The sequence below is a fragment of the Rhipicephalus sanguineus genome, chromosome 2 (assembly GCF_013339695.2).
Source record: "Rhipicephalus sanguineus isolate Rsan-2018 chromosome 2, BIME_Rsan_1.4, whole genome shotgun sequence".
In the NCBI taxonomy this organism is placed as follows: Eukaryota; Metazoa; Arthropoda; class Arachnida; order Ixodida; family Ixodidae; genus Rhipicephalus; species Rhipicephalus sanguineus.
The window spans coordinates 26,738,525-26,749,077 of record NC_051177.1 but is presented as its reverse complement, the minus strand read 5'-3'; positions in this window follow the sequence as shown (position 1 = coordinate 26,749,077).

Here is a 10,553-nt window from a genome sequence, read left to right as displayed (position 1 = left end):
TTTCGTGCTTATCGCAAATTCCCAATTTTCAACAAGAGACTGCGCCTTAAATGCGCAGATGTACTCGTTCTCTCGCAGTGCTTCGAAAACAATGATTGCTTGGCAAACTGCAAATGACAGACAAATAAATAACGCAAGAAGAACGCCTCCTGAAGCCACAAACAGACTAATACTCCATTGAGCTGATATGCAGTCCCGGCTCACGCCGGGAACCCGGGGAACGAGGCGGCCCACCAATATGCTCGAGAATTCGTCAGCCGAGCGGTGGGACCCGCCTCTGATGCGGGGGACCCTGGCGAAGCCTTGACATCATACCACGACATTACGCAGTGTTACCGCCTATCGAGGCAGTTAAAACCACCCCCGCACCACAAGTTAATTAAGCGCCAGGTGGTTGTCTCGCGCCGTCTGCAAACACATTCATTCCCATGCCCATATATTTATGCACGTATACACCCCGACACGATTGACCCGTATTGCTCGCATTGTGGGTCAATATCCACACTTCATCACATTCTCTGGGACTGCAGGGAAGACCCCCTCCCCCCCACTCACGATCTCCTGGCCACTCCCTCGCCCGAAGGGTGGGAGGATGTTTTGACCTCCACCAGCCAGGGAGTACAGCTCCAGGCCATACAAAGGGCAGAGGAGGTGGCCACCAGGCTCAGCCTGGCGGCTCACCTACCTCCATGTCTGACGACAATAAAGTTGTATTCTTTCTCTCTCCGTGCATTACCCACTTTTGCGCTTTTCAATTACATGCAAGCCGAATGATATATAAGCACCAGAGTTCATTCTTGCAATTAGCGCATATAGGAAATTCCATATATTTTTATTGCAGCAGTGCTATTATGGTCGAGGTTTGCCGTGTGTCACATATAGAAAATTATCATCATCATGAACCGGCACATGCTCAGTCACCGCTTAAGCAGCTGAAACGTACGGCCCCCAATCGGTGTTTCCCGCCGGCGTGTTCCCTTCATTTTTAGTGGACCAGTGTGGAGAGTAGTGCGATTTGGCCAATTTCTTTGGCATATACGCGCTCATAGGAGAGAGCAAGCATAACCATGCATAGTATACTATAGCAAGGGGTTGGAAAGAGACAGGTAAGAGGGTAAAAGCCTAGCCAAGCCAGGACCAGCTAGGTGCCCTGCAGCTCTGCTGTGTCCCAGCCTTGCGCGACATAGGGCAAGCTGCACTAATATTATTTATTATTTATTTATTTATTTATTTATTTATTTATTTATTTATTTATTTATCAGTACCTTACTGGACCCTCGTGCGGCATTGTGTAAGGGGGGCAGTACAGTAAATACGTAATAGAGATAAATTTTAACAAACATTTTGACAAAGTAAGGCATCAATTAGTGCAGAATATGCAAGTGAACTTACGAACGTAAAATGTACTAAAAAATGAGGTATCGTGTGTGAAAATATGTATTAATATTGTACAAAATATAATGTAAAAGCAACAAACAAACAGCAACAGTGCAACAGAAAATGAAAATAGCTGACAAAAGCTGACAATTGTCTTCAGCAAAAAAATTGACACAATGAAAGAAAAAGAAAACAGGTGAGAAAAAAAGGACATATCGATAACAGTACTCTATTGGCACGGGTGAATGTGAAAAATGCCAAACATGAGATTTTGGTGCATAGATGCTTTTCTTTAAGATTTTCCAAGAACTTTGTGTGATTTCGCTCGAATGCAAGATCATCTGTTAGATCATTCCACAAAGGAATAGTTCGTGGAAGAGCCTCACAAGCTCCCAGTTTCGTCGCGGGCTTGCCCTCTGAAAGTTACAAAAGCGTGTGGCGACTTCGGCTGCTCTCTGCCGCTCGAAACAATCGAAGATGACTAAGTCAACACGTGCGCGCCGCGTCCATGTGCTGTCCGTGTGGCACGCGCCCAGACGCGCGCGCGAGCCTTGTGCAACAGTCAACATTCCCGCTAAGATCGCGCGTGCCACGCCGCGCGTTTCAACGCCTGCAGTTCCTGTTGACACAAGGTGAAATAACTCTGCCAAGCCTTGTTTCGCTCAAGCCGCGCTGTGTCTGCGAGAGCGCGACGACAGGCAGGATCCCTCGTAGCCGGCTCTTTAGCGCAAGCGTGAGCTGGAACAAAAGGCGAAGACACGGCGCGATTAACTTAAGTCCCTGTAATTCTGTGCAGCGTGAAGGATAGAGCGAATGGCAATGACTGGAAGTTGAAATGCGACTGACTAGGCTGAACGAAAGAACGGGATAGGACAGAGGGGAGCAGCGGAGCTGCAAGGCCGAGGTAAATTCCTGGGGATCCGTCGTCCGCACTTTCTAGCCCAGCTACGAGAGCGAAGCCTGACGAGAGGGAAAGCATGGGTAAAGCTAAGTGGGTGAGAGGGAAGCCTAGTGTAGCGAGTTGAGCCTGGTAGAGAAAGGGTAGCGAAGTGGAAAGGGTGAAGCTGGGTAGAGAGGAGGAGAGCAAAGGCGAAGCTGTGGCGGGAGCTGACCAGGTTTTGTGGAGAGAAGGACCGGCTGATAACCATCCCGAAAAAGCTGAGGGATCTCGCATTAGTTCTGGAATGTTCGGCAACGGCCAAGCTAAAGCTGATGCCACCAACTCTGCTGTTTAATCTGCTTTCGCGACGTTAAGTCAGTTGAAGCAGCGCATAATTTTGTCACCTACAACCATAAGAATTCAGTTAAAGCATGTCAGATGGTGAGTAGTGAAGGGTTCCAGCAAGTTTCATACGCGAGCACAAGAAGGAGGGAACTCACAGGACAAGGCCGGACTTACAACTTCAGTTGTAAGTCCAGCCTTGTCCTCTGCGTTCCTTTCTTCGTAAGTCCAGCCTTGTCCTGCGCGTTCCTTTCTCTTGTGCTCACGCAGCGAGACTTGCTGGAACCCTTCACTACTTACCATGTACCAACTGGCCGAGAATACCTCACTGCTAAAATGTAAGGTGGTGCTCTTTCTTTTTTAATTAAAGGACATAAATATGAACATAAAGACAACGAAAGCGGACGAAAAGAAAAACAATTTGCCGGTGGGGACTGTGCCCTCAACCTTCAATCTGCTCGGAGCAGTCAAGTCAAGTGCCAAGTGCTTTTATTTTTCATTTTTTTCTTACATTCATGCTTATACAGATATCTGGACCGATAGCCAGGAAAGGCTAGTATCCGGTCCAGTGTTAATAATAAAACATTCAGGTCAGTGCAGTATTTACAGTTAGTATACAATTTACATATCTTAACAGACAAACAAACGAACAATGGTTTTCACAAGTGCACCCGAATAGTATTGCAGATATGTTAAAGGTCCTGGTTCGCAAGAAAAAAGAATTTACTACACTGCTTAAAATTACGTGCGGTTTTAACCTCCAAAGGTAGGACATTCCAGATTTTTGTTCCACTAAATTCGATCACTCTTTCACCGTATACATTATAACATTTTGGTAATTCAGATTGCCTTTTAGAGCATGTCTCGTACCTGCGCGTCGGAAAACAGAACACATTACGAGGAATAGGAACGTTAGTGCTCATAATGCTATTAACTGAAATTGAAATCTTATAATTACACAGAGCCTTAAGCGATAACACTTGCTGTGTCTGGAAAATGTCGTGAATTATACATTGTTACTGTTAGGATTAATTATTTCAATGCCCTTTTCTGTAATTTTGTAAAGATTGTAGGTATGTTTTGTAAGTTACGCCCCATGATTCTATACATAACTGATATGGCTATGACAAAACGCATAGTTTAGAGATTTGAGTATTTCACGGGGGAAATATTTTCTTGCTTTAATGAGGTGGTAACATCCGCACGCGACTCTCCTGCACACATTCTGAATATGCGCTTCCCAATGTATATGTTGGTCAAAAATGACGCCCAGATATTTAATGTGTCAACTTCTTGTATAGGGCTATTGTTTAAGCTAATACTTATGCTGCTGTGTCAACATTATTTCTCCTCGACCGAAAAACTACATATGTAGTTTTTTTGCTATTTAAAGTTAGTTTGTTTTGAGCAAACCATGAGGAAATGCTTTGCTAAATCATTCATTACATCTATTTGCAGTGCAGAGAGTGTGTCACCTGTAAATAATAAAGATGTTGTCATCTGCGTACATTAGAGCTTTAGAGCTATGAAGAGCATCAGGGAGGTTGTTAATGTATATTGAAAATAACACTGGTCCTAGCACGGATCCTTGTGGGACTCCACTAGTGACTGTGCTGAATGTTGAATAATAGTCGCCCATTACTACCATTTGTTTTCCGTGAGGATAATAGCTGGAAAAGAATTCAAGGGAGTTGTTGGTGATACCGTAACTTTCTAGTTTTTGCAGTAGTATGGAGTGAGAAACGGTATCAACGCTTTCTTAATATCTAAAAATATTCCTTTACTAACTTATTTTCATGAAGTGCTGAATTATTATTTGGAGAGAGTTAACACTGCAGTAGATGTCGATCTATTAGATACAAAACCATGCTTGCTGAGGACAAATTACATTGTGTTCGTTTAGGAACTTTTTCAATCTCTTGGAAATCAGTTTTTCAAAAACTGTGTTTAGGACACTCAGAACGGATATGGTCTGTAATTCTCCGGCTGATTCGAATCCCCAGATTTGTACACAGGAGTGACTTTGGCTGTTTCCATATATCTGGATATGGAACTGGTAGCAAACGCGAGATTAAATACTTGGCAAATGGACTGCAGAGAATGTCAACGTGTCTTTTAAAATTCTAGTGTGTATACCATCGTGGCCAGCTGCTTTCCTTAAAGGCATTTATTTATCATTGATTTCAGTTCATCATGGCTTATTTCTTCCAAATGAAAGTCGTTCGTCAGCTATCCTAGTAGGGCTGGGGCGAGCTCACAGGATGAAAACTGATTAGCTAGGTTACTTCCTATGTCAGAAAATAGCGATTAAATTCATTAGCTACTTGCGTCGATGGTTCATCCGGTTCAGTTCTCTGTATTTGGCCTTTGCCTATAACTTCTTTTACGATTTCCCATATTTTTTTTGTGTTCCCACTGTCGTTCTTAATTGAGGTTGATGTAGCACTGCTTTTTTGATTTTCTGATCATACTGACCGAGGCTATATTCTAAAGTATTTAAAGCTCTCCTTGTAATAGAATTTGATTTATTGCATTTCCATTTACGGTAAAAATAGTCTTTCTGTTTAATGTTTCCAGGATAGTGTTAGTTATCCAAGGACACATGGGGATGTTCGTAACTTGTGTCGTTTAATACACTCTTGTAGAATGCTTAATGGCATGTTAATGCATTGGATAAGTGCTTCAACATTGAGCAATGCACATCACATATTCAATACTTTTTGAAAATCTACACACTGAAGCAATCGTCGCACTTCAGCATAATTTACAGAAGTTGATCTTCTATCTGTGCATTAGGTGTAGAAGACAGATATTTTCGAGGTAAGAATAGAAACGTTGGGTTGTGATCTGCAATGGCAACATCGTAAACACCTGCTGAAACATTAAACTTCTGAGTTGCACAAGATATGATCGATAAGAGATTCACATTGGCTTGTAATACGGGTCGGTGAAGATATGACATTTTTTAGATTGAGGAGATTCTAGCAGGAATATGTAGTCATGACAGTTCTGCTTCAGGAGGTCAATATTAAAATCACCGCAAACAATTATAGTTCATCTGAAGAAAACAAGGGGAACAATTATTTTTTCATGCTTGTTATAAATCATTCACGCTTGAAGAAGGAGGTCGGTACACAACTCCTATTCTAGCCCCACATTTTAATTGAACAAAAATAGTTTCTGCATATGACTCACCAACTGAGCTTACTGGCAAAGTAACATATTTAATGTCATTTTTAATAAATAGCGCCACTCCTCCACCCGGGTGGCCCCCCGGTCTAGGTTGCGACACAGTAACGTATCCCGGTAGCTGGACTGTTTCACCTTTTGTTTAACCATGTCCAGTTATGGCTATAATGTCGTAGTTGAATGTATGCTGCGATAAGTATGCCGATAGGCTTTCAAGATTTTTTTCCAAATACTGGCGTAAGTTACAGTGCAAAAGTGATAAATGATCTTGCTTACAATGTATATCTTCAAGTTGATTCAAGGTTATAAGCCCATTATGACAATGTTATTTACGAGATGTGTCTATTATAGCTGCTTACAGGATCTGAGCAAAATCATCAGTGCTCATAATATGGACCACTCGCGAGTTTTCAGATTTCCTCATCAGAATTTTTCCATCAGATACCCAGGTGAATTTCCAGCCTTTTTTCTCGTTTTGCTTTCAGTGCGAGCCCCAAAAGAACTTTATTTGCTTGGCACAGGTGTTCATTGATGAAGATCGGGGTCACTTCACCATCAAAACCCAGGTGACTTGTGTTTAGCCTTGTTTTTTTTGCCTTTTTCAGGATTTTGTCCCTGACATTTCGAGAAGTGAGCTTGACAATGATGTTTGGAGTAGTTGTGTTATTTTAGTTGCACGCGGTGTATCACATCGATATCTGAGTCTTTAATTTCTACGTTCAAGCAGGTAGAAATGGTCTGCATTGTGGTACCGAGTTTCTCTTCAGCCTTAATTGGAACACCTTTGATTTCCAAGTTACAATTACGACCTGTACTGCGCAAGAGCTGTCAGTTCTTTTTTAACATCCTTCAGTTCCTTTATCAGGCGGCTGTTCCTTTTTTTAGTTCAATGTTGTCCGACCTGACTGCAGCTACTTCCAGTTTGAATTCTTCAAAATTCTGATTAATGAAGTTCATTGAGGATTTCACTGATTCCATTTCGCCCTCAATTAGTTTGTGGATATCACGCTTTAACTCTTCGTGATTCCTGTCAATTCGTGCAGTCAAATCAGCCATTGCCTTAGCCAGCTCTTTCACAGTACTCATTTTTCAGTAAATTTGCACAAGAATCACAAAAATTCACCCAGAGAGCAGTCCCAAGACGCTACAGTGCGTATTACTCGATTGTTTAAAAAAAGGTCTCAGCACATACCTGCGTGAAGCAAGGTAGCGGTTAAATGCCGTCCTATCCTGCAGCTGCCTGGACTGCTCTCGAATGATGCTTTTCCGCGGTAAATTCGGTGCTTTTATAGCCCTGAGGTGACGTCACGTTTCGTTCGGGGGCGTTTCCGCAGATTACTTTCCTTCAAGTTGATCGATAAGGTTTTATTTTCCCAGGCTGCACGAGCGCGACGAGAGATGGTATAGTTCCCGGTTTCTAAACTGATGACTTGAACGATGGCTGTCCAATACATGCGCGTCTAAATCTAAGTCGCTGCGTGCCTTTCTTTTTCATTAGTGCATCCCCATCCAAAGTGCTGGTTTGATGTTGAACATTTCAAGTGAGCTAGCAGCCCAGCATCATAGCCGCTGATTCCGCGTTGTGCCTGAAGAAAATTAAAACTTGGAACTGCTACCGACCTTTGGTAGCATCAGTTTTCTTCTGCTTTAGAACCTACATGATTAATGGAGCGAGAGACTTTATGATAAAAAGAGTAATGCTGCGTGCATAAAGCATTGCCGTCCTATCGATGAACTTCAGTGTTCTCTCTCAATCTCACTATACCCCCCCCCCCCCCCCCCCCCACACACACACACAAACACTTTTTTTTTTTCTTTTTAATGCACACGTATCGGCACTTTTCATGTATGATCTTGGTTATCCTGGCGACTTTTGTAATGAATAACGGGGACGGTGACTCCATTTTCGCTTGCCAAACTTCATCATGAAGCGAAGAGTAGGCCGTGTGCAGTTCTCCTTTCTTTTCTTTTGTTTATTTTCTCAGAAAGCGATGAAACGAAACACTAGTAGCGGTGAAGTTAACACACGGTCGACGAACGTGTCTGTAATATCTAGGATGGGCGATGGCGGCCTCTTTCGTACGAACGTACATCTCCGCATCGCTGCACAGAATTGAGGAGAAAAACGAGCGGTCGCGGGAGGCGGCAAACCCGTCGTTTCACGAGGAAACGAAACGTGATGCGGCATAGCAGCGCGCAAAATCGGCGTCGGGATCCGTTAATTAGGGCGTTCCACGTGTCAAGGAGTTTTCTCAAACGCCCCGTTATTCCTCTATTAGCTCGGCGGGGTGTCCTCCCTCTGGCCCTCTGTGTTTTTGTTTCAATCCCTTGTCATTTGCTTGGGCATCTCTTTCTTTATTTTTGATACGTGGATTCAGGCCAGCCGCGTGCATTTTCTTTTTATATAATCACCACTTAGAAGGCAGTCCAAGCGCTACGGCTTTCAATTAACACCGATTCGCGTCGACACGCGCGCAGAAAAGTATGCGATCGGTCCGCAGATACGGTGGTCGAGAAATTAATAAGCGATCGAGCGCGCGCCGCCATTCTGGTTTTATTTCGTTTTTCTAAAATATTTCTTTGGCGCAACTACATACGCAGCGTTGTAAATCGAGTTACCTTATCGCCATCGTAGTTTTCAGAGCGGGAATTGCTCGAATAAATACCGTCGGTCGTAGATAAGGGAGGGAAATAGAAACAGCCAGAGCAACCTTTTTGGCCTGCTCGAAATAATGAGAGTGCGTGGTTCTCCTTCGCTTAGAGCAAACGGGTGCGCTCGCTGCCTGAGCGATGCAAGTGTAGGCAAGGGTGTGTCGACCTCGTATGATCGTCCTCCCTCGAGCAGCCGCTTAATCACAACGAGGTACATTATTAAAGCCCGTATTAAACTTATCACGGTGTCAGAAAAAAAATGGAGGCAATTCTCGTGAAAAAAAGAGCATTTATATAGAGAGAAGGTTTGAGTCAGGGTCTCCTTCAACCGATACACTGTCGAACCGTGCAAGCAAAGGCAAAAAAAAAAACAAAAAACAGGTGAGTGTGTGGTGGGGAGGGGGGAGGGGGGCGTAGGTATAGGCATGAATATATTAATGCACGTGACTAAATAGCCCAATCGCAGCTTCGATAGAAGACTCGCGCGCATACGTATACCGGTTACAGAGATTATTTTATATATATAGGCCACGCTATTTCTTCCTTTATTTAAATGTGATAGGGTTTCCCTCCACAAAAACTGTTATTAGCCCCGACTCGGCGCAAGGTTCACGCCGCAATGTCTGGGAAGGCTTCGCGATTATTTCAGATTGTTCTGCTAAGATCCCCACGCAGGCCACGAGGTAAACGTGGTTAATTTCTACAGAGCTATAGCTCAAGCACTAGCAAAGAGACGCAGGAAGGTTCGATAAGAAGCCGGTGCATTTCACAGACGAGCGCAGATTAGTCGACGGTCGACGTCCGTGCCCGTCGCTATCACGGCACAGCGGATATTGCTTGTTACTTTGATGTTTATCTTTCAGTGGCACAAGTTCGCCCAATAATGAGTTTTCCATCTGTGCCAGCTGTTCCGCGTGCTTCACCGTCACCACCACGTGACGACATAGATAATATTGACAGTAAGCGCAGTAGCACATAACGTTTACAGATGTCCCCAAAGTATCGCGCCGTCTTCGACCATATATACGCCTTTGAATGGAGCACATTTTAAGAGGAAAATAGATGACTTAGTTCGACATGCCTGCATCTTTGATAAGACGTCAATAAAACAGACGCAGAAAAAGAAAAAAAATCCAGAAGCACTACATATATCGCCTGCATACACACATACCGAGCAAAGTTCGCTGCCCGCAAAAGCGTGAATAGCTCCAGAGTACAAAGACTCGAACGCATTAACAGGGCAACCGACGCCAGAGAGCACGTGACATACGTCCCTGACAGGGAACCAACTGCAGGCATAATTACGACGAAAGACGTTTCTTGCCGGCTACATTTATATGCTTTGCCTCCGGCAATATCATCAAACGCACAGGTGACGTTGAACCATCGCCGTCGGGTCTCGTGCAAACGACTTGTTTGACCTTGAAGAAGACGATGAACAACCCGGGAAAGGAGCGACGAACGCCTAAATTTATTTCCGCGAAACACGACAGCTCGCCACGTCCTCTCATTCGACACAGGGCATCCCCCGTTTCTCGGTACGACAAAAGAAAGAAAGAAAGAAGAAGAAAGAAAGAAAGAAAGAAAGAAGAAATAAGAAAGAAAGAAGAAAGAAAAGAAAAGAAAGAAAGAAAAAAGAAAGAAAGAAGAAAGAAGAAAGAAAGAACGAAAGAAAGAGTCAGGTGCCTCAGCACCGCACAGCAGTCTTTTTCTTTCGTCACGTGACAGCCAGGCCTCCGTCAAGCGAGTGCGAATCGCCGCAGCTACTACTGTATAAATCATCTCACTATCTGCGGTGAAGATCTAACTGTGAGCACGGGGCTGTGGGCGGGACATGGCAGCTAATGACACAACGCTCGCTTTCCTCCCTGCTGCAACAGCTAGCGCCACCGTCACTTACTTCTGACGTCACCAGTACGGAGAGGCTATATAATGTAATACAGCGGTACACAAGTGTGTAGCAGTACTACTCGCCTCCTGACTCACATTGACGTTTACTAGCGGTATATAGTAAGCACTGGCTCACAGTGGCAACACGCCTCTTTTCTAAGGAGCGGGCGCGGCGCAATCGCGTGACTCACTACCCCGAAATGACATTGAGACTCAGAAAGGC